Below are 23355 nucleotides of genomic sequence, written 5' to 3' on the forward strand. Positions count from 1 at the left end.
TTCCATTAGATCTAAGCATGTGATTTTATATTTTATAAAAGGGTTGGAATAAGAAAAATCTGAATATTTTTAAATAATAATGCTAAAACAGAAAAGAAAGATGGAAAGAGTCCATTTAGAGATTTTTTTTTAAGATTTTATTTATTTATTTGAGAGAGAGAGAGAGAGAATGTGAGCATGGGGAGGAGCAGAGGGAGAGGGACGAACAGGTTCTGCCCTGAGAAGGAGCCCAACACAGGGCTCAGTCTCACAACCCTGAGATCATGACCTGAGCCAAAATCAAGAATCTGATGCTTAACTGAGCCACTCAGGTGCCCCTGGAGAATATCGATTATATGATATCGAAAGCCTTCTCCCTCTCTTTTTCCCTTTGCTTATTTGTTTTGTTTCTTAAATTCCACATATGAGTGAGACCATATGGTATCTGTCCTTCTCAGACTGATTCATTTCACTTGGCATGATACTCTGGCACTATCCACATCACTGCAGATGGCACAATCACATTCTTTTTTACGGCTGAATAATATTCCACTGTGTATATACACCACATCTTGTTTACCCATTCTTCCCTCAGTGGACATGGGGCTGCTTCCGTATATTGGCTATTTAAATAACGCTGCTATAAACACCAGGGTACGTGTATCACTTTGAATTCGTGTTTTTATATTCTTTGGGTAAATAACCAGTAGTGCTAGCTGGATCATCCGGTAGCTCTATTTTTAACTTTTCAAGGAACCTCCATGCTGTTTTCCACAGTGGCTGCACCAGTTTGCGTTCCCACCAACAGTGCACGAGGGTTCCCTTTTTTCCATATCCTAACCAACATCTGTTGTTATGTTTTTATGTTAGCCATTCTGATGGGTGTGAGGTGATATCTCATTGTAGTTTTTTTTTTTTTAAGATTTTATTTGTTTGACATAGAGAGACACGGCAAGAGAGAGAACAGAAGCAGGGGGAGTGGGCGAGGGAGGAGCAGGGAGCAGGGAGCCTGATGTGGGGCTCAATCCCAGGACCCTGGGATCATGGCCTGAGCTGAAGGCAGACACTTAACCGACTGAGCCACCCAGGCGCCCCCTCATTGTAATTTGCCTGATGAGGAGTGACGTTGAGCATCTGTGTCTGTTGACCGTCTGTGTGTCTTTGGAAAAATGTCTGTTCATGTCTTCTGCTCATTTTTTAATTGGATTATTTGTTTTGGGGGGGTGTTGAGTTGTTAGGTTCTTTATATATTTTGGATACTAACCCTCTGCGGGATGTCATTTGCAAATCTCTTTACCCACCCCATAGGTTGCCTTTTAGCTTTGTTAGTTATTTCCTTTGCTGTGCAGAAGCTTTTTATCTTGATGGAGTCCCAGTAGTTTATTTTTGCTTTATTTCCCTTGCCTCAGGGGACCTATCTAGAAAAATGTTGCTATGGCCAGAGACATTACTGCCTGTGCTCTCTTCTAGGATTTTTTTGGTTTCAGGTCTCACATTTAGATCTTTAAACCATTTTTTTATCTATTTTTGTGTATGCTGTTAGAAAGTGGTCCAGTTTCATTCATTTGCATGTTGCTGTCTAGTTTTTTCAACACCATTTATTTTAAAGAGACTGTCTTTTTCCCATTGTATCTTCTTTCCTGCTTTGTCAAAGATTAACTGACTGTATAATCGTGGGCTTATTTCTGGGTTTTCTATTCTGTTCTTTTGATCTAGGTGTCCACTTTTGTGCCAGTACCATACTGTTTTAATTACTACAGCTTTGTAATATAACTTGAAGTATACAAGTGTGATACCTCTAGCTTTGTTCTTTTTCAAGATTGCTTTGGCTGTTCAGGGTCTTTTGTGGTTCCATACAGTTCTAGTGAAAAATGCTGTCGGTATTTTGGTAGGGATTGCATTGAATGTGTAGTCTACTTTGTATAGTGTAGACATTTTTTAAAATGTCTTCTTATTAGTTATTAAGATCCTAGACTTTTTTTTAAAGATTTTATTTATTTATTTGAGAGAGAGTGTGTGTGCACAAGCAGGGGAGAGGGGCAGAGGGAGAGGGAGAAGCAGACTCCCTGCCAAGCAAGGAGCCTGATGTGAGGCTCGATTCCAGGACCCCGGGATCATGACCCGAGCCGAAGGCAGATGCTTAAATGACTGAGCCACACAGGTGCCCCTAGTGCAGACATTTTAACAATATTTTTTCTGCCAATCCATGAGTGTGGAATATCTTTCCATTTCTTTGTGTCATCTTTAATTTCTTTCTTCAATGTTTTATGGTTTTCAGAGTACGAAATCAAAAGCTTTACACTGTGAAAATATATTTTAGGAAAAGTTTCTTAAGAAACATTGGAGGTGAGTGTAAAAATTGTAAAAAATTTTAATATTATATTGTGAAAAAATATATATGGTGTGTAATTACAACCAGATGTGGTATATGATCAGTAATATCATACGTTTTCATCAGAACAAAGAATAAAAGAACCTGATTCTCCACCACAAATAGTCTGGGAAGAACTGTTCCTACAAGCAGCCAATTCCATTCTCTTTTCTAAATCCTTGCCTCTAGTTAGCATTGTCAAAGATTTAAATGTCTATTAATCTGTTGGTTATCATCTCTCTTTTTTGTTTTACTGTGAATTTTCCTGTTTACCAATGATATGAACCAATGTTCATATCTTTGTTAATCGTGTGGGTTTCTTCTGGCTGCTTATATTATTATGCAATTTTTTTTTTTTCTTTTTGGTTCAGAGATTCTGGGATCTGTAGATTTCACATTCTTCATTTTGAATTCCTCTATTATTTTAGAAGGATTTTTGTTAGAATGTATTCAACAATTCTACATATTTAGAGTGTGAGGAATTGGTCTCCTCTGTAGGCTCCACTATAGCTTCTTATTGGGCACGGCTGGTTTAACGAAGAACTATAGATTTTTGTATATTTGCTTTTCTCTGGACTCTTCATTGGTAATAACAGTTTTGTTTTTTTTTTTAAAGATTTTATTTATTTATTTGACAGAGAGAGATCACAAGTAGGCAGAGAGGCAGGCAGAGAGAGAGGAGGAAGCATGCTCCCCACGGAGCAGAGAGCCTGATGCGGGGCTCGATCCCAGGACCCTGTGATCATGACCTGAGCCGAAGGCAGCGGCTTAATCCACTGAGCCACCCAGGCGCCCCGGTAATAACAGTTTTTTAAGGAGTCAGTTTTCTTTCTCTTTCTCTTTACCTCTTCTTTCATATTCTTTCCTCATAGCAGTACTGTATTTACTGGACATGCCCTTATGGACAATTTCCTTTTCTCTTGGTAGCCCACATCATGGTCTATAGACTGTTGATCTGTCCTCACAGTTGGTATGATGGCCTTTCCCCCACCCCCCAAAAAAGTACAACTTGAAAATGTAAAATTGCTGTTCACTAAGTAGAGATTATTTAGAAAAGGCAATGTTTGGGATCCCTGTAGGGTCAGTCTCTGATAACAGGACTCCTGATTTTTCTCAAACACTATCCATCCTCTTCAGAAGCTTCCAGATTTGGGCCTCACTTCTATCTTCTGCCCATGAATTATCTCCACTCACCATTTCACCTCCTTTGCCTGATAGTGAGCCAAAGAGTAAGTCATATTGTCCCCAAATATAACCATCTGGGGGTGCTGAAACAGGGATAATTGTGGTCAGCTCTGGGAAGCTAAGCATGCATGTCAGGGGACTGGCTGCTCACAGATTTGTAAACAGCTGCTGGGTGGTGAGCTGACAGAGGGCAAAATGTGCACATGGAAGCAAATGAAGAGCTTCAAGTGATCAAATGTCGGTGTAGACAGCTGGTTGATGAGGCTAGCCGACACCACCTGCTGGAGCACAGCTGTCGGGGAAGGCAAGTGCCACATGGCTTGGCCACAGGCAATGCCAGCCCAACAGGTGAGAGCCAGAAGAGAGAAGAGCCCGCAAGCTCTGAGACACAACTGGGTCACAGCCTGCGACAAGTAATCATATTCCGTGTCCAAAATGAAAGCCAGTAACTAGCCCTCTCTATTTCTACTATAAAACACTCTTCCCACATTTCTTAATTAAGATTTAGGGTCTCAAGGCAGCCTCTTGAGCCACGCCAGACATAATTAAGTCCATAGCCAACTGGCCTGAGTTCTGAGAGTACCAAGAGTCAAATGGTTCTATATATCCTGACTACATGGTGGGCTTCAATCAAGACAGGTTGTCGAGTAAAGCACAAGGAGTTACGCCAGAGACACAGAGGACAGAGGTCAGGTTCAGGGGCAACTATCAAACCAAACAAACCAAGACACCAAACCAGTGTCTTGAGGAAGACACTGCCCAGGGCCCAGTACTTGTGAGCACCAAAGTGGCAATCACATGGCAAGTCCAGAAGTCGCAGTGCAAGGGGTTGGGTGGGAAAAGTCACTCAGGAGTTAGTGTCAGGCTGCTTTTTGGAGGCCAGAAGTCCCACCAGCATGAACAAACCTTTGTGCTGTTAACATGCTCGTTCCTAAACCCCCACATCTGATGAATAACCTGGGAGAAGGTAAACTGAGGCCTTTGCAGGGAGTAATGTGGTGACCAAGATCAAACCTTTCAAATGTACATCACCTTTGATCTTGCAACTCCGTATCTATGGACTTATCTTAAGGAAATGATCAAGGGCCTACATCAGAGTGTAAGTGCAGAGATGTTTGATGCTGTGTAACAGCAAGAGATCACTGAAGCAGACACATGTATGTTCTGTGCCACCCTCCTCAGACCCTTGCTCTTAGCTCACCTGTGGTAGACAGTTCCAGGCACTGTCCCAGCCTCCGACCCCAGACTTGCGTTGGTGGCTCAAGGCTTTTCTGCTTCAGGACTTCCTTGGATGCCATAAGAAGGCCAGTCTACCAGACGTAACAAAGAGCTGAGGGATAGTTAATATTTCCAAGAAACCACCCTCCACCAATGGGAGAAAGAGTATGAGTGCCTCAACTTCTTCCTCCAGCGAAACCATTTGGGAACTATTCTACATGATTCCTAAGAAGGACCCCATGGGGTTGAGCTTCAGGTGCTCAAAGTGATCAACAGCTCACTAACACACATTTTTAGCTTTGCTCCTTTCCCTAATTCACTCTCTGTCCCCCTTCTCTTCTATTTCCTGGGATCATCTCTCAAATAAAGTACCTGAACCCAAATCCTTGTTTCAGAACAAGGGAACTTAAATCAGAAGTCAATCTAGGGGAACCTGGGTGGCTCAGTTGGTTAAGTGTCTGCCTTAGGCTCAGGTCATGATCTCCTGGTCCTGGGATTGAGCCCAGCATCCAGCTTCGTGCTCAATAGGGTGTCTGCATCTCTCTCTTTCTCTCCCTCTGCCCACTCCCCACTGTTGGTTGTCTCTCTCTCTCAAATAATATATTTTTTAAAAAGTCAATCTAAACATCAAAAATAGGGGGTAGATTAACTATGATGCATTCACACCATGGAATATTATGAAACCATTAAAATTACCTTGGACCCAAGGAACAAGAAAGCATATGACCATACAAAGACTTGTACATACATGCTCATAGCAGATTTGTTATATCCCCATAGTGGAACAATCCAAATGCCCATTAGCACGTGTGTGAATAAACAAATTATGGTATATCCGTATAATGGAATACATTCAGCAATAGTATTGGTAGATTAACTATTAACTATTTATACACACCAGAACATGAACCTCAAAATAAGTATGCTGGGTGAAAGAACTCAGACAAAAGAGTACACACTGTATGAGTTTATTTATAGAAAATGAAAACTAATCTGTAATAACAAATTATAATAACAGAAAATAGACCAATAGTTGTCTGGGAGCAGGGGGAGGATATAGAAAGGGGGAAATGGGACTACAAAGAGGGACTATGAAATTCGGGGGGTTTGTTATCTTGATTGCTGTAATGGCTTCATGGGTGTATACGTATGTTAAAATCTACCAGAATGTATGCTTTAAATATGTGTGGTTTATTGCATGTCAATTATATCTCAATAGAGCTATTAAAGATGAAAAAATAATCTCTGATAGAAATAGTGACATGGAAATGATTCATGTTCAATTGTTAGGTTAAAAAAAAGTCCAGCTTTATTATTTTTTAAAGATTTTATTTTATTTATTTGAGAGGGAGAGTAAGCAAGAGAGAGAGAGAACGAGTGGGGGAAGGGAGAGGGAGAAACAGGCTCCCCGCTGAGCAGGGAGCCCAATGCGGGACTCGATACCAGGACCCTGGGATCATGACCTGAGTGGAAGGCCGACATTTAATGACTGAGCCACCCAGGCACCCCAAAGGCTAGTTTTAAATCAGTATGTACAATATGAGCCTAGATACTCATACAGATTCCTGATTAATAATTGAAATGACCAAGTCTAGAATGTTGTTAGTGTTCATCCCAGAGTCTGAGGATTACATTGACTTTCATTTTTTTTCTTTTTGTATATCTGTATCTTTCTTTCTTTTTTTTTTTTTAGAGAGAGAGAGACAGGGAGTGAGAGACACATGCACACACAGGGGAGGGGCAGAGAGAGAGAATCATAAGCCATCTTCACGCCCAGGGTGGAGCCTGATGTGGGGCTCAAACTCACAACCCTGAGATCTTGACTTGAGCCAAAATCAAGAGTTAGATGCTTAACCGACTGAGCCACCCAGGCGTCTCTCTTCCAATTTTTTTTATAACGAATATATGTTACTTCTGTAATACAGAAGACCCATAGATACAACACAACACAAGGTGTCCTATGTTACCTGCCAGAAGAATGGTAGCGGCCATTGATTTCCAAATTTGGTTTTCGTTTTTATTTTGGAGCCTCGGGGGCTTCATGAAGGTGTCTCAGGGATTAGCCCAGGAGGAAAGGAGGATATATAAATCAGAGTCTTCACTTTTTCTCTGAGTAACTGTTTTCATTTCAGAAGTAAATAGGAACGCCAGAAAGGGCCAGTTACTGAAGCCTGGGACAGTTGTGCAATGCTTTATGGTAAAGACAGAAGTTAGTGGGAAAGATGGGCCTTGACTAAGCAGAGAAAAGAAAGTGGGTCTTCTAAAAAAAGTCTGGCTAAAGACACGAATGGAACCCATTACTCACTGTAGCATACCTTTTTTTTTCCTACTCCCAGCACTATTCAATTCTTCATTCAAGTCAGAGCTAACCACGGCAAGATTCCCAGCCTGATTCTAGGCCTACGCAAACTCACTCAGGTTGGGAATCCAAAGAACTCAATAGCAATGCTATTGCAAAGGGAGCGGGTAGAGGTTGCTAACAAGCGGCGGGACTTTATCTCCTTCCCCAATCTCCATCAGATCCCCTCTCTCATTTTTTATGTGGCCAATAATATTAATTTCTTTGCTACCCTAGCTTTGAGGCCCTGCTAACCCTCCAAACAAGTCACTGTTCTTACATTCCTCCTAAGAGCTGCCACAGAGACCTTCTGCTTGCTCTCTTTTCTCCAAGGATCCTTCCTGGCCCTTGAGCCCTGCTGCAACAAACTCCTATAACCTTTTTGGAATCAACCCAGTGGGGTCTTGGGAGGGCATGTGGCATGAGCTCCTCGTGAGACATATGGGAGGCACGGAGCTGGCTTTGCGGAGACTCAACCCAACGACAGTGAGCCAGCATGTGCTCCACGAGGAGCAAAAGGAGGGAGAAAAGGATGTATATTGGGGTTTACTGTTTCCTTGATCCTCATAATCCTAGCTCAGTACTGGTTAAAGTGCTCTGAAATCTGAATGAAGTGCTTTCTTGTTAGGTCGATGTTTCGAAGGCACTCGAAAGTACACAACAGTCCAAGTCTTGCCAAGGAAGGAAAAAGCGGTTAATTTGTCTCCTGATATGTGTCCACCAAGGCCACCTACAGGGTTTTCTTAAATGACAGCAGGGAAGCAGTAAATCAGGTACAATGGAGTCCTAGCCATGGACAATTTGCCTCCAGAAACTGATGTACTTCAAGTAAAATGGTCATGAACAATTGGACTTTAGAATGACTTAAAATGGCATTTTCGTCTACTTGAACCTGGGTTCCAATTAAAACAGGGAAGTATTAGTGTAATCTAGTCCTCCACTGGCAGGCATACCCTGGAAGATTCGAAAAGAAGCCCAGACCTGGACTCAGGAATGAGCTTCGGATTTACTTGCAGAAAATACACAGTTCCTTTTCATCTCACTAGAGAGAGACACTCCTGTCAAAATCACAGTTTTAAATGGAGCATGTACAACCAAGAGAAAGTGTCAGCTGAATGCACTTGATATTTCTCAGTTTAAAATTTAGCTTTTATTCCAAAAGATGCTCCACTTATTCCTGTGCAAGGAATTTTAATAACTTTCAGTGTTTGCATTCGCGGCTGCTTAATTCCTAAGTCACCGCTTCCCAACCTTTTGTGTCCAAGCACAAATGGAAAATGAGCACATACTTAGAGCTCCCCGGGTAAAGTGATGGGGCTGCTCACTGGAGACCAGCCTGGTCACCCCAGGATGTCAGGAGGTCCCTATCTCTGCTCACATGCAACCTACTGGGGACCAGATGAATGAATCAGGATGCTCCAGATTAGGATATAGGACTGATCAATTTCCAGCTGCCTTGCCCACCCACCCCCAGCATTAGAGCAGGCGTTTTAAACCTTGGCTGCACATTGGACTTACCTAAGGATTTCCGAAATACTGAAGCTCGGCCCCACCCCAGAGATCCTAAATTAATCCGTCTGGGGTGTGGCCCAGAGATCCTAATTTAATTGGTCTGGGGTGTGGCCCTGGTGCCAGAGATCTGAAAAGCTCCTCAGGTGATACTGATGCAGAGCCACAGTTGAGAAAAGCTGTTTCTTTCTTTCTTTCTTTCTTTTTTTTTTTTTTTTTTTGCAAATAAAGTTTTATTGGCACGTAGCTACCCGCATTTACATATCACCTGTGGCTGCTTTCCTGCTACAATGGCAGCGTTGAGTGCTTGCGGAGGGCCCTTAAACAACCATTTGCAAGGGCCAAACCTATTTACCATCAGATTCTTCTACAGAAAACATTTGCCCAGGCTGCTCTGGAGAAAAACTCAAGGACAACTTTCAGTATTGTGTGGAAAAAAAAAAAAACCAACTTAGGATTTTTTTTTTTTGCTCAAGGTAGTGACAGAATTCCCTTAAGGGATTCTGACAGAGACAAAATATTCCGAGTACATGAATATTAAGGCGCTGGGAAGGTACATGAACACTCAGAGCGTGTGTCCCCACCTGGAGCCGCAAAGGAAGTGCTCAGGAAGAAGGCGGGGCGAGGTGGGCTTCTGTGGAGAAAGCCCGCGCCTGCTCTTGGGAAAAAATCATCACGAAGGAACCGGCTCCGAGGGAGGAAAGAGCCAGGGAGCTTCAGGTAAGCGTTTTCAGAGTTTCTGGGGGATGTGTGTGTGTGTGTGTGTGTGTGCGCGCGCAGACCTGTCACCCTGCGATGAGTTGACAGTGCCGAGGTGGAACATTCTGGTGGTTTTTAGAAATGTGGCTGTGTGCTCTGAATCATACTCCCCTTGGTCTAAGAGACTTCTGTAAGGGTATATACGTTTTCCATGCTCATTAATTGATTTTATTTGGGAGAGAAAGAGAGTGTGAGTGAAAGCAAGAGGGGTTGGGTAGGGGCAGAGGGACACGGAGAGAATCCCAAGCGGACTCCATTTTGAACGCAGGGCCAGACGCTGAGCTCAGGAGCTGAGCGGAAATGGAGTCCCATGCTCAACCCACTGACTCCCCCCCACCCCCACGCCCCTCCCTCCAGACTTTCTTAGACGCGAGTGTGGGCTTTGCAACGCCGCTCTGTACTGTGGCCGCAGTGGAGGCCGGGACTACCTGACTACAAGGTGAACGCGCCTTTACACCTCCAGTCCTCAAAAGCATCGTAGCCATTGGCGTTACACCTTCTAGAGAGTTAGCACGGCCAACTCACAAAGGAGGAAGACGGCGATCTAAAAGCTTAGGACCGTCCTGTGACATTACCGGGTCCAGTTTTCCCAACTCTGGGCTCTAGGGAGCTCCGATAGGACAGGTATAAAGGAGCGTCTGCTGTGCTCCTGGTCGCTGGACTCCAAGGCCACAGCGTCTACTGAGGTGTGTTAACCACATCTTCATTGGGAGGGACAGAGCACCTGCTCTCTAAGTGACTGTCCAGGCCAACATTACTGGTGTAGTTTGTGGAGAGAGGTGAGGTTTTGGTGGGGATCCAGACGGGACGGCCAAGAAAGAATTCTTGAGACGTCTTTAGTGCACAGCGGTGGTTTTGTAAAAGCAGGGGGACAGGACCTGTGGGCAGAAAGGGCTGCTGCTCCGGGCTGCCTTCTGAGCCCGGGGACTGTGAGGGCAACTGATTATATACCCTGGGGGAGGGGGCAGTAAAGAATAGGGAAGTTTCCAAAAGGATTTTCATATGCTAAAGAAGACTCCCCAGATGCCTGAGGCCTTGCTATTGTCAAGTTAAGGTGGTTTTTCCCTGTAGCAAGGCATTCACCGGAAGACTGGAGCTTCCTGGAAGACTCTGGCACTGGCCTGCCTCCAGTATTTGTCAGTGGGCTGGGAGTTAAAGAGACCTTTAGTTTTGTCTCCCCGGCCTTCTGCCTTTGTTTCCCCACATCATTATCACCAAAGTAACAGCCTTGGAGAATCCAGAATCAAGGCTTTTTTATTTTAAAGATTTTATTTATTTGACAGAGAGAGATCACAAGTAGATAGAGAGGCAGGCAGAGAGAGAGAGAGAGAGGGAAGCAGGTTCCCCGCTGAGCAGAGAGCCCGATGCGGGACTTGATCCCAGGACCCTGAGATCATGACCTGAGCAGAAGGCAGCGGCTTAACCCACTGAGCCACCCCGGCGCCCCCAGAATCAAGGCTTTTTTAAAAGGTGAAAGCAAGAACTGGAATCAGTACAAGGGCTTGCCTCCCCCCGCCCCCCAGGGCATTCTAGAATGATCAGCAAACACTGGTCAAATGGCAGAAATAATACAATTTAGTAGGAAGTGTGATGTCCTTCATTCAAGGGGCAACAACGCTTGGATTAGAGGGATGGAGCTTCAGCCTTAAAAGACGCGGCATGAAACAGGGCCAGGCTGGCTAAGAAACAGATTTGTCGGGCTCGCGGGTCCTGTTTTCTAGGCTAAGGTAGGCCAGCCGTGGCGCTAGGGAATCGTGACTGGTGGAGGTTATGTTTCCCTGACGAGGTATTTCTGGTTTTTGTTTTTTGGGTTATTGTTGTTGCTATTATTGTTGTTAAAGATTTTATTTATCCGTTTATTTGAGAGAGAGCATGAGCAGAGGGAGAGGGAGAAGCAGACTCCTTGCTGGGCAGGGAGCCCAACGCAGGACTCCATCGCAGGATCCTGGGATCATGACCTGAGCTAAAGGCAGAAACTTAACAGCTTGAGCCCCCCCCCCCCAGGAGCCCCAGTATTTCCCATTAGAACAGGCTGACTTACATTTGGATTTGTAATGTGGGCCAGGCCACTGGAGTGGCCTCCATTTTGTGGGTGCTCATATCCAAATTAACTTCATCGCACTCCACTCTTTCCCTGGTTTGTCACTTCTCCCAACAGGAGAGGAATGGCTTAGGAGCCTGGATTCCCCAAGATGCTGAATAATCTGGTGAACATGGCGGGGGGTGGGGGGGGGTACCTAGGACCACGGTGACTCATGGGACTATCAGCCTTAGAGCAAGGGATCAACCCAGAGGTCACAGGCATTATCATATCCCTATAGATTGAACCGTGAAAGCGTCGAACTCGAAAGAGTATCGCAGTAAAATATTACTGGACACATGCGCACGCATAGGGTGTATTTCAAGAGTAGAATCCTCCAGTTTCAACGATTTTACCATTTCGTCTGTGCCGACTTTATCTCTCTATACATGCTTGTATTTCATAAATACGGGAAGACTTCATTATCCAAGGATAATTTGTATATGAAAAGGGACATTTAAAACAAATCCACCCAAAACAGGAGCCAAATGTCACAGTAAATATTTTTTTTTTTTTTTTTTTTTTAATTTTTTTATTTATTCATTTGACAGAGAGAGAGATCACAAGTAGGCAGAGAGGCAGGCAGAGAGAGAGGAAGGGAAGCAGGCTCCCTGCGGAGCAGAGAGCCCGATGCGGGGCTCGATCCCAGGACCCTGAGATCATGACCTGAGCCGAAGGCAGCGGCTTAATCCACTGAGCCACCCAGGCGCCCCCACAGTAAATATTTTAAAAAAGATTAGACCAAGATTTCATTCTGAAATTTGTTTCAATTTGTTTTACATACCAGGAAAATAATTTTATGCCCTCCCGTATATTAAAACTTCAAGCTCTAACTGCCATAGATTCTTAAAATTAACAGCAGCGATACCTGTTGATTTTCCTTTTGGCATAATTGTTCTGGAAGAATGGTATGAGAGTCTGTGTGGCTCTCTTCACAGCTGACTTTCAGGCAGTCATAAGGAAGGTCATTTTCACAAAAACATTTGAGGGTTTCACCAATTTCCCTGAAAGACCTCTATAAAGCCTTTGATATTCAAAGCCCATATTCTGACCATCGTAGGGGAGGAGGGTCATTTTCCCTCAGCCTGTAGCCGGGGTGTAGGAGAGCAAGGGCACCCGGCTCCAGGGGTCCCAGACAGACCAGGGTCGGCCACGCATCACTGACAAAATCCAAAAACAGTGAAAGAAGCCATGGTGATACAAGAAAGAAACTTCGGTGAGGCCAACACCAGGAAGACCATGAACTAGCATCTCAAGGACTGTCTCCAAAGTGCCAGAAGTACATCCAGGTTTATAGGAGGAAAATGTGGGGTAAGGTTGGCGGGTACATGCAGGTGCGTGGTGAAGGGCAAACGGATCACAGTCTTGGGGTCAATCATGGACAGGGGTTTGCTGGCTCAGGGTGGTCCTTATTGCCTGAGGAATAGTTTCAGTTCCCATCAGGGGATGCTTTGACCAAAGGATCTTCCGCCTGAGCCAGGAGACAACTGGAAAGAAGAACCCAACTAGAAAGTTTGAGGTCAGAATGGAGGCAGCTGAAGTCCTCTTTCATACCCGTCTAGATTCTTGGCAGAGACACTGTCCCCAACACCCCGTAATAAAAGACAGATTGGCAAGAGAAAAACAAACAAGTTTAATAACATGGATGTAGAGGCTGCTTTTAGGAAATAGTCTTGAGCAATGGAAACCTGAGCAAGGCAGAAAGGCCCACAGTGACCACTGAGCTGACGCAAACAGGCTCATTAAGTGACCCACCTCGGAATAACCATCGGCCCTAACTGACCAATGACAGCCAGGCACAGTTCCTAAGATTACCAAAAAAGGGAAAATTCCATACATTCCCATTGCAAGGGCCTATTTAGCCAGAGTAGCTCCACCTCGGTTGAACAGCCATTTTGTTGTTTATGCAGTAAAACTGAAATTGACCCCCCCCCCCAGGGGAACTTACTTAAAAGCAAATCCGGGGGAAACCAGTAAAATATGGTCACCAGTCCCTGATAACAGAGCCCAGATACAAGGGCGGGTCAGGCCAGGTGGAGATAGCAGAGCCCAAATGCAGGGATGAGTCCAGTCAGGTGAGACATCCAGTCTGTGGGGCGTGCATACTGTCTCCCTAGCTACCAAGGAGTGTGGGCCCCACCTTTTGGGCGCCTTTTGGGTGCCAATTCTGACCAAGGTGATAGGCTAGTGCAAATAGCTACTATGGGGTGAATTGTAATTCAGTTGGCCACCCGTGTGTGACCTAGCATGACTGTGTAACTTTCTCTGTGTGTTGCAATCTCATTGGCCACCTGTGTGTGGCCAGGGTCAACCACATGGCCTTTGTTCTATAAAAGTTAGTCTGGGGGCGCCTGGGTGGCTCAGTGGGCTAAGGCCTCTGCCTTCGGCTCAGGTCATGATCTCAGAGTCCTGGGATTGAGCCCCGCATAGGACTCTCTGCCCAGCAGGGAGCCTGCTTCCTCCTCTCTCTCTCTGGCTGCCTCTCTGTCTACTTGTGATCTCTGTCTCTCAAATAAATAAATAAAATCTTAAAAAAAAAAAAGTTAGTCTGTGAGGCTGGGGGTGGTCGCCCTCTCTGTAAGAGGCAGCCCCGACCAGTCGGTTTGATTCTCGATGCTTGGCGCGAAGTAGAGCTTTGCTTGACATTTGCTTTATATCAGTCTCGCTCCTTTGATCACCACCGCCCTGTAACTACAGCCCCACACCACTGCCTGGTGGTAGACTGTTTCCCTTGCTGTCCTGCCTGCCCACCCTGCTCCGTTCCTGTGTATCCATCAGTAAACTTCTGTCCCCTTTGTTCTATCTTGGGTGAATTCTTTCACTGCCCATGCCACCAGCCCCCACCTGATCAGGACGCCCCACCATGAATACCTCGTGTGTACGAGGGAGATAACCAGGAAAATGGAGCAAACCTTCCTTAAATAGTCCAGGCCACCGTCTTAAATACCATCTTCAGCTAAAGACAAAACAAGATGGAGGCTGGGGAGGCCAGTTGTGGGAGTTCATCAGGAAAAGCATAGTAAACAAGGGTAAGGTTGCCTTTTCCTTTGATAAGAGTTTCTCTTCCTGATACAGAGAGGGAGACACCCTTACAAATAGAGATTTGCCTTAGAAATGTAAATTTCCTTGACAAAAGAGTAGGTTTTGTTTTTAGGGCTCCTCCTCTGTCTGCTTTTTCTCAAAGATAATGAGCTCAAAATACTCCTTGAGCCAAAGGGCCATAGTTGAAGGTGGAATATTCTTTTATCCTTCACTTGGCTGTGAGGACGGGGTTGCTATTATTGACCGAGGACCAAACACAAGACATCTCTTCTGAATGACTCTCATCCTGGACATTGCATTTGCATGCATCCAGAGCATTCCATAGCATCCTTAATAATTTTCTCTTCTTCCAGTGTTAACTCTACCAGATTTCTGTTTTGGCTTTGCCAAAGAATTTGTAACAGAACCAACGCGAGTATGCTCCTTTGTGAGTCAGAAACTACACCAGGTTGAGTTGTTGCACAAAGAAAACTTTATTTTCAGCAGATAAGGAGATCACAGGGAATGACTTCCAAAGCCACAATTCCCTGGGCAAGGGTGGGTGGGTTCCTTTTCTCATCATCAGGATGTAGGGGTGAGCATAAGGTCACGCATGTGCCTTAAGGAAACATGCCTATACACACTTTGACACTCTGAGCCATTCTCCCGCATCATCAGCTTTCTGAACTTCTCTGTGTTAGCAAGCTTTGTGGGTTCAGGTTTAAAAGTACTTGCATCGAATCATTAGTTTCTACACCATCCATGTTCAGTGAGTTACTCATCAGGCCCCTTCCCTAGATTAAAAACTGTTTAATGGAGAGGATGTGCCTCATTTATTTTCTACTGCCAGTGACTGTCATAAAGTAGCATCAGTTACCATTAGGTAAATTTAATGGCTTTTCATTTGAGATCTTCATTATCAAATATGAGTGTAGAGACATTGACACAGTAGGCAGGGATACACTGTATTGTCGAATCAAAAGCGATGCTTGACTGGGGACAAACTTTGAGTGGCTAGCTAATTCCTTTGTATAGATTTTTAACGTTACGTTGACTTTTGCTTCCCTGCCCAAGCTGCATTTGGCTATTTGGAACAGAAGCACCACTGAAATGGTTTAATTTGCAACCTCTTTCTTGGAGGGGCTGTGACTTACTCATATTCTACGTGCAGTAGCTACTATGAAGTATGTTATCAGTTAACAGTTGGATTGGATGTCTTTTCACTTAGTATCTTCTGCCTCCAATGTTTCCAGGCCAACCGGAACCACATAATCAGCAGCATGTAGCACAGTTAGATCATTGGCCACATTCGAAAGCCAGTCCAGAAATGACTTTGGGCACATACCAAGTGTTTCATACATGTCCTCTGAATAATGGATCTTCAGTGAGACGGAGAAGACTGTTCTATATACAACCCTGCCTGGAAGTCTTGAGTGGCCAGAATAGTGATTCCTAATTCTTCCTTTCCCTCCCTCCCTCTCCTCTTTTCCTCCCTCTCTCCCTCTCTTAGCACAACATCCTGAAGGCAGTTGCTTATAAGAGCCAAATATGTCAATGTTGATGATGATATGACAATAGAGATTCAGGGTGGCCCCAAAGAAAGTGTGTTTGCCACCCTGGGCATTGTGTGCACTTGGCTTTCAGTGGGGAGAGTCCCTGCCCACCCCCCACCTCCCCACTCTACCCCACCATAACAGCCTTTTTTTTTGTAATTGAAGTGTAATTGATGCATAGTATTACATTGGCTTCAGGTAAACCACCTACAGATCTGCCTGGTCAATACTCCCCACAGGTGTAGCTCCCACCTGTCACCATGCAATGCCATCAACTCTATTTCCTGACCTGTACGTTTCCTCCCCATGAGTTACTCATTCCACAGCTGGAAGCTGGGAGATAGTTGCCTGTGCTCATTCATTCCTCCAGGCTTCAAGAGAGTCTCTAACCATTTGGCTTACTGGCTGACTCTTGTCCTTTCACGAAGCAGCCATAATTGCAAAGTTCTCAAAAAGGAAAGTCTCTTGGTCTCATTTCAAAGGCCTTAGTCGAGGTGAGGAAGATGGGAGATAATGGTCCTTTCCCATCCGCCTTGAATTGAAATACACAACTTTAAAAAAGCACATTGACCCTTTACTTAAAAAAGAAAACCAAACCGTCACAAAAGGCAGAACTAATTCACATGTAGTTTATGCTACTGAGAGCTCTATCCTTTCACTATTTTGTTCTGGGAGCTTTTCAATCAGTTAGCATTGGCAAGGCTTTTGAACAAAGACAGTAATTACCAAATAAAAATTGCCTTCAGTGCATTGTCTAACTGTGTTCACAGTTTGGCATGAACGGATTTATGATCCTTTTATTCCAACAGGAACTACCAGTTCTCCCTTCACTTCAAATAGCCTATTCATCTCAGTATAAAAACAACTAAAATATCCGAGCAGAATATGCTGCTTTTGCAACCCGATGCACAGACAGCGGGAGTCAGCTTCTTCCAACAGGCACAAATTTCACAAGCCTGGAAACACTACAAAACAAAGACTCTAAAAAAACTGTTGAATACTTAAAAAAAAAACAGCAATTATTTGGTTCTAGTTCTTTTTACTATTCTCTATATTTTGTCCAAAATTAAGTTAATCCCATTTTGTATAAAGTGATCAAATATGCAGATTTCACTAGGGAATGTATGCTTACATGATGATCTGTGGCTGCTACTCAAATACACAGATCAGTACTTTGTGTTTTTCAGGGGTAAGTGGCACAGAGAGAGATACACATACGGATCTAGAGATAGATCATAAAGAATCACCGCATCAGAAACAACCTGACTGGTCGTGTCGTCAAGCAATTTACTTGACTTCAACACCCAATTAACAGTGCATTATCTTGCTCTACCCGGTGTCCCATGTTGGGGTCAATGTGTATATATCTCTAAACCATGTATTAGAATCTAAGAATAACGTTCATAAAGGAAGTCTCTGTAGACAAGTGAGATCTTCACATAGAACTTTGGGTTGCAGTATAATACAGGGCATATTAAAATGTTCACACTGTCTACATGTATAACAGTTACAAGATCTGCTCCAGCCACAGTTTCCTCATTGGTCAGTATCCCATTCTGTTCTCCTAGCAGTGTGAGCTTAGCGATTGATCCCTTTGGCTTTGGTTATCAACATTTCTCCACTGGCTGTATACCAACCGTACCACATTGGTTTGTCCCCAGTGGACACTGGGCATGGTAACTATTTGGCTGATACCGTTGTAGTATAACAGAGTGAGGTCCTGGAAAGGGTACCCCCCAAAAAAGTTGGGAGGCTTGTTTCGACAACTCAACCCATTACCATCTCTATCTGACATCAAGTAACGCTCTTTACCTCTATGAACTTCAGATGCTATTGTTAAAAGATAGAGGAGGGAATTGGTCCAGATCATTCCTTTGGTCTCGAAGTGTATTCCACAGAGAAATGATCTGATGAGATAATACCACTGCATCTTCTTGTTACTATGCCTTTCTGGAAGAATCAGGCTCTGGGAATCCTTGTAATAAATGAATCTGTTTAACCTTTGACCTCAGCATTATATGAACAAAATCCCTTCTTTTCTTAGTGGAACACTCATAACATCCCTACTCTGACACTCGGGGAAGCACTATACTAGCTTCCTTCCAGATCAAACATGCTATAATCTAATCCCAGGCTCAACCTCCACTTTTTGGAGGCAATGGGCCTCCATTATGGCCAGCTGCTAGAGGGTCAGAGATTTTTGGATTGGGAGCTTTTTGTGTGTGTGTGGCTGTACTCTACTTCTCCTATTCTCTTTTTGTTCAAGTATAATTAACATACAGGGTAATATTAGTTTCAGGTGTGCATTATAATTCAACATTTCTATACCTTTCTCAGGGCTTACCAAGTTGAGTACTCTTAATCACCTATGTCTATTTCCACATCCCCCCACCGCCCACCCACCCACCCACCACCCACCCTCGCCACGTCCCCTCTGGCAACCACCGGTTTGTTCTCTGTAGTTAAGAGTCTGGTCTTTTATTTGTTGCTTTTTTAATTTGTTCATTTGTTTCTTAAACCCCACATATGAATGAAATCATATGCTATTTGTCTTTCTCTGACTTATTTTACTTAGCATTATATTCTTTAGGTCTATCCATGTTGTTGCAAATTGGCAATTTTATTCTTTTTTTCTTTTTTTTAAATGGCTGAGTAATATTCGTGTGTGTGTGGATCACATCTTTATCCACTCATTCATGGATGGACACTGGCTGCTTCCCTATCTTGGCCATTGGAAATAATGCTGCAATAAACATAAAGGCGCATATATCTTTTCAAATTACTGTTTTTGTTTTCTTGGGGTATATACCCAGTAGTTCAATGACTAGATTATATGGTAATTCTATTTTCAGTTTTTTGCAGAACCCGCATATGGTTTTCCACAGTGGCTGTACCAGTTTGCATTCCCACCAACAATGCATAAGGGTTCCTTTTTCTCCACATCCTCACCAATCGTTATTTCTTGTCTTTTTTATTTTAGCCATACTGTCAGGTGTGAGGTGGTATCTCGTGACTTTAATTTGCATTTCTCTGATGAGTGATGTTGAGCATCTTTTCACGTGTCTGTTGGCCTTCTGAATGTATTTGGGAAAATGTCTCTTCAGGCCTTATGACCATTTTTAATTGGATTATTTAGTTCTCTAGGTGTTGAGTTGTCTAAATTCTTCATATATTTTGGGTATTAATCCCTCATTGGATATATCACTTGCAAATATCTTCTCCCATTCAGTAGGTTGACTTTTCATTTTTTTGAGTTTCCTTTACTGTGCAGTAGCTTTTTATTTTGGTGTAGTCCCAACTATTTAATTTTGCTTTAGTTCCTCTTGCCAGAGGAGACAAATCTAGAAAAATGTTGCTACAGCTGATGTCTGCAAAATTACTGCCTGTGTTCTCTTCTAGGAATTTTATGGTTTCAGGTCTCATATTTAAGTCTTTAATCATTTTGAGTTTACTTTTGCATATGGTATAAGAAAGTGGTTTGGTTTCATTCTTTTGCATGTGACTGTCCAATTTTCCCAACACCATGTGTTGAAGAGACCATCTTTTCCCCATTGTATATTCTTGTCTCCTTTGCCATAGATTAATTGACCATATAATCATGGGTTTATTTCTGGGCTTTGCTCTCTTCCATTGATCTATGTCTCTGATGGTGTGCTCGTACCATTCTGTTTTGATTACTACAGCTTTGTAGTATATCTTAAAATCTGAGATTGTGATATCTCCAGCTTTGTTCTTCCTTTTGAGGATTGCTTTGGCTATTTGGGGTGTTTTGTGTTTTCATACAAATTTTAGACTGTGAAAACTGCTGTTAGTATTTTGATAGGGATTGCACTGAATCCATAGATTGCTTTGGGTGGTACGGGCAGTTTAACAATATTGGTTCTCCCATTCCATGAGAATGGAGTATCTTTCCATGTGTTTGTGTTTCTTTCATCAGTGTTTTATAGTTTCCAGAATACAGACTGTTCACCTCTTTGGTTAAGTTTATTCCTAGGTATTTTATTATTTTTGGTGCAACTGTAAATGGGATTTTTTTTTCCTAATTTTTGTTTCTGCTATTGAGAGTCTGAGACGTCTTAAAAACCTAGTACAATTTTTTCTCTCCAACATTCCTAGGACAGAAAAGGCCTTTCCCTCCATATTCTCCATCCTCTAAGCACATGCAAATGGTCTATAATCACCAGGGATAGACAAGGGCCCTTAGTTATGTGAATCTAAGTTCTGCAAGTGTATCCTGGCTTGTGGTTCTTTTGTAGATGTCGATAAAGGGTCAGTCCTGAGTAATCTGCATATATATATGAAATAATATTTTGCCTTCTCTATCTCCTATCTTTTGAAATCAGTGCAAATTACACCTTTATTTAAAAAAAATATATTTATTTCAGAGAGAGAATGTGTGTATGAGGGGGTTGGGGTGGGGCAGGGCAGAGAGAAAGGAGAAGCAGACTCCCCACTGAGCTGGAACTCTGTCTCCCAACCAAGAAACATAGGCTTAACTGACAGAGCCACCCAGGTGCCCCTAAATTATACCTTTAAAAAATCTATACAGATAGGAGCACCTGGGTGGCTCTGTCAGTTAAGCATCTGACTCTGGTTTCAGCTCAGGTCGTGATCTCAGAATCCTGGGGTTGAGTCCCATGTTGGGGGGGGGGGGGTCTGTGCTCAGCAGGGAGTCTGTTTGAAGATTCTCTCCCCTGTCTTCCCCCCATTCACAAGCATGTGTACCCTTTCTCAATCTATCTGAAAAAAAAAAAAAAAATACATCTTTAAAAAGAGTCTGCACAGATTATCATTATTGCCACTTTTAACTTCCCAGCATCTCACTGATCTTGTCATGACTTGGCCTGCACATCTGTTTTAAAACCCAACTGTTCCCATTTCTGCTCACTCCCACTCCCCTCATTCTGGATGCACCCAGAGAACAAATCTCAGCTGCCACCCATATAATAGCAATTTGCATGTAATAGCAATCGCATTTTGAAAAGTCGAATTTCTCAGAACCTCAGCTTTCTTTTCTTCATCTCATTTACCAAATTTTTTTCTAGAATTCCATGATTCTAACTTTTAAGGCTTTGGCTGCTTTTGTCTGGACTCTCTCCAAGGTCTGTATTGCTCCTTTGAACCAAAAGTTCCTGATTTGGCCCATTAACATATGACAGTCATTTCAAATTTCAGAATAAATTTACTTCTCTCTCAAAAAAAAAAAAAACAACCACAATTTGAACACAGCGCTTCTGTGGAGATAAAAGTAATAATATATTGGGAGCCAGAATCTTTTTTTTTTTTTTTAACTATAGATTACTGTGCTCCATGCAGCGTGTATGGGAAACATTAAATGTTATCGTATTGATTTTCACTGAAATGGCTTCTTCCAACGATCCAGGCCCATCTTAATTGTTACCTCTTTGGGAAGCCTTTCCTGATCAGTTCAATTCAACCACCGTCCCTCAAAATTTTTAAGTCCCCTTGGGATCTGGGCCATATTTCATTGCCCTGCTAGCCATATATGGTAATACCCCCTTGAGGAGCTTTTAGATTGTGAAGCTCCTTACTCTTGTTTTTGTCTTCCAGCCTCAGTACTGGGAATGAATCCATTTCAGTTAGAATCAACACTTGGGACAAATCTTTACCATATGTCTCCGTATACATTCCCCATCAAGCAGCAGCCACGATGGAAGTCCCTTCAAGTTTGAGGACAGAGCACTTGTAATAGGCCTGTCACCGCCGCACAAAGTGGCATATAATAGCTGTTTTTTTAGTTGAAACATGTTTTGTCCAGTAAGACTCAAAGCATCCTGAAATGGGTGTTACGTCTTAGAAAATTTTGCGTTTCCTATAGGAACTGCAGCGAGTAAATATTCTTCAACAGTTATACCATCGGAATCAAAACCGTAAAGTAAGTTGATGACTAAATATCCTAAACCCTTATTTCACAGATGAGGAAACGGAAACCCAGAGAAGTGACATGATTCAACCAGATAAAAAGAGGTGTCAAACCGGACCTTAAGCTACCCTCTACCCTGGGCTCTTTTTGCTTATTCCGTGCGTCCTTTGTGAATTAAAAGGGGTTCATTGATTGGCTTCCTAGCTCTGTCTCCAGAAACTCTAAGTAAAACTCCACCCCTGAACTCTTTAAAAGGCATGTCTTCTGAAGGGTGGAATTCCCCATCAGGAAATCAGGGAAATGCCATTGGCAATAAGCTGAAGACTGACTGATTTACTCTACTAGGCATGACTTTAATGACTAAACACTTGTGCACACACCCAGGCCCCAGCAACATGGGGTGGATTTGAATAGATTAGGTAATCACATATTAAAATAGAAGCACAAACTAGGCCAGGTTCAGAAACCTGGCCTCATATCAGTCAAAACTGCCATATCTAGAAGGACGAAAGTAGAAAGAAGATCCACTTTCGTTAAATTCAGTTTGGAACACTGTCCAATTTTAATTTAGCAAGATTTCATCGGAAGAGTTCTCCTGCAAATCGATTCCCATCTTACTGTTATTATTTGGATCTTAAGTGTGTAGAGTTTGGAATATCTCAGTGTTCTTGCTGCCACTGCTGTGTCTGTTATTGTTGGATGCTGGGACTCATCTCCAGCCATGCTTTCACCCAGCAAAGTAGCCTCCATCTCATTCCTTGATGATGAGTCAGATCATCTAGATAGTCTCCGAAAGGAACACTCAGGGAGAAAGAGGCAACCAAGGCGGCCACAATCCAGTGCTTGTGAGCTCAGGACCTGAGTTTAAATTTGAGGGGTGCCTGGGTGGCTCAGTCTGTTGAGTGTCTCTCCCTTTGGCTCGGGTCATGATCCCAGGGTCCTGGGATCGAGCCCCGCGTCGGGCTCCCTGCTCAGTGGGGAGCCTGCTTCTCCTGCTCCCTCTGCCTGCTGCTCCTCCTGCTTATGCTTTCTCTTTCTCTCTCTCTAATTAATAAATACATAATAAAATCTTTAAAAAATAAAATTAAAAGGTTTTTTGGTACACGTTTAAAGAAATTCCAGGAACAAACACACATAGCAAGGTCTTCAACTGGTAGAATTTATTCTTTAGAAGTTACTTCCAAAGCCATGCTCACCCCCCTCACTTGCCCAGATACTAAAAACCCAAAACAATGCTTCTTGTGAGTTGTGTGTCTGGTAGGATCAGAGTCATGGGAATTGTTCAAAGTGTGGCTCTTTTGGCATTATGTGCCTGAAAAATTCTTCAAGTCCAACTGCAAATGAGTCAGCAGAGTTTTCTGGAACAGCCAAGGAAAGGATGCTTTCTTTAGGAGACTATTTATTTGGTTGCTACATAATACCGTAGATTAACTAGGAGTAAGAATGAGTGAAACTGTT

The sequence above is a fragment of the Meles meles genome, chromosome X (assembly GCF_922984935.1).
Source record: "Meles meles chromosome X, mMelMel3.1 paternal haplotype, whole genome shotgun sequence".
Lineage (NCBI taxonomy): Eukaryota > Metazoa > Chordata > Mammalia > Carnivora > Mustelidae > Meles > Meles meles.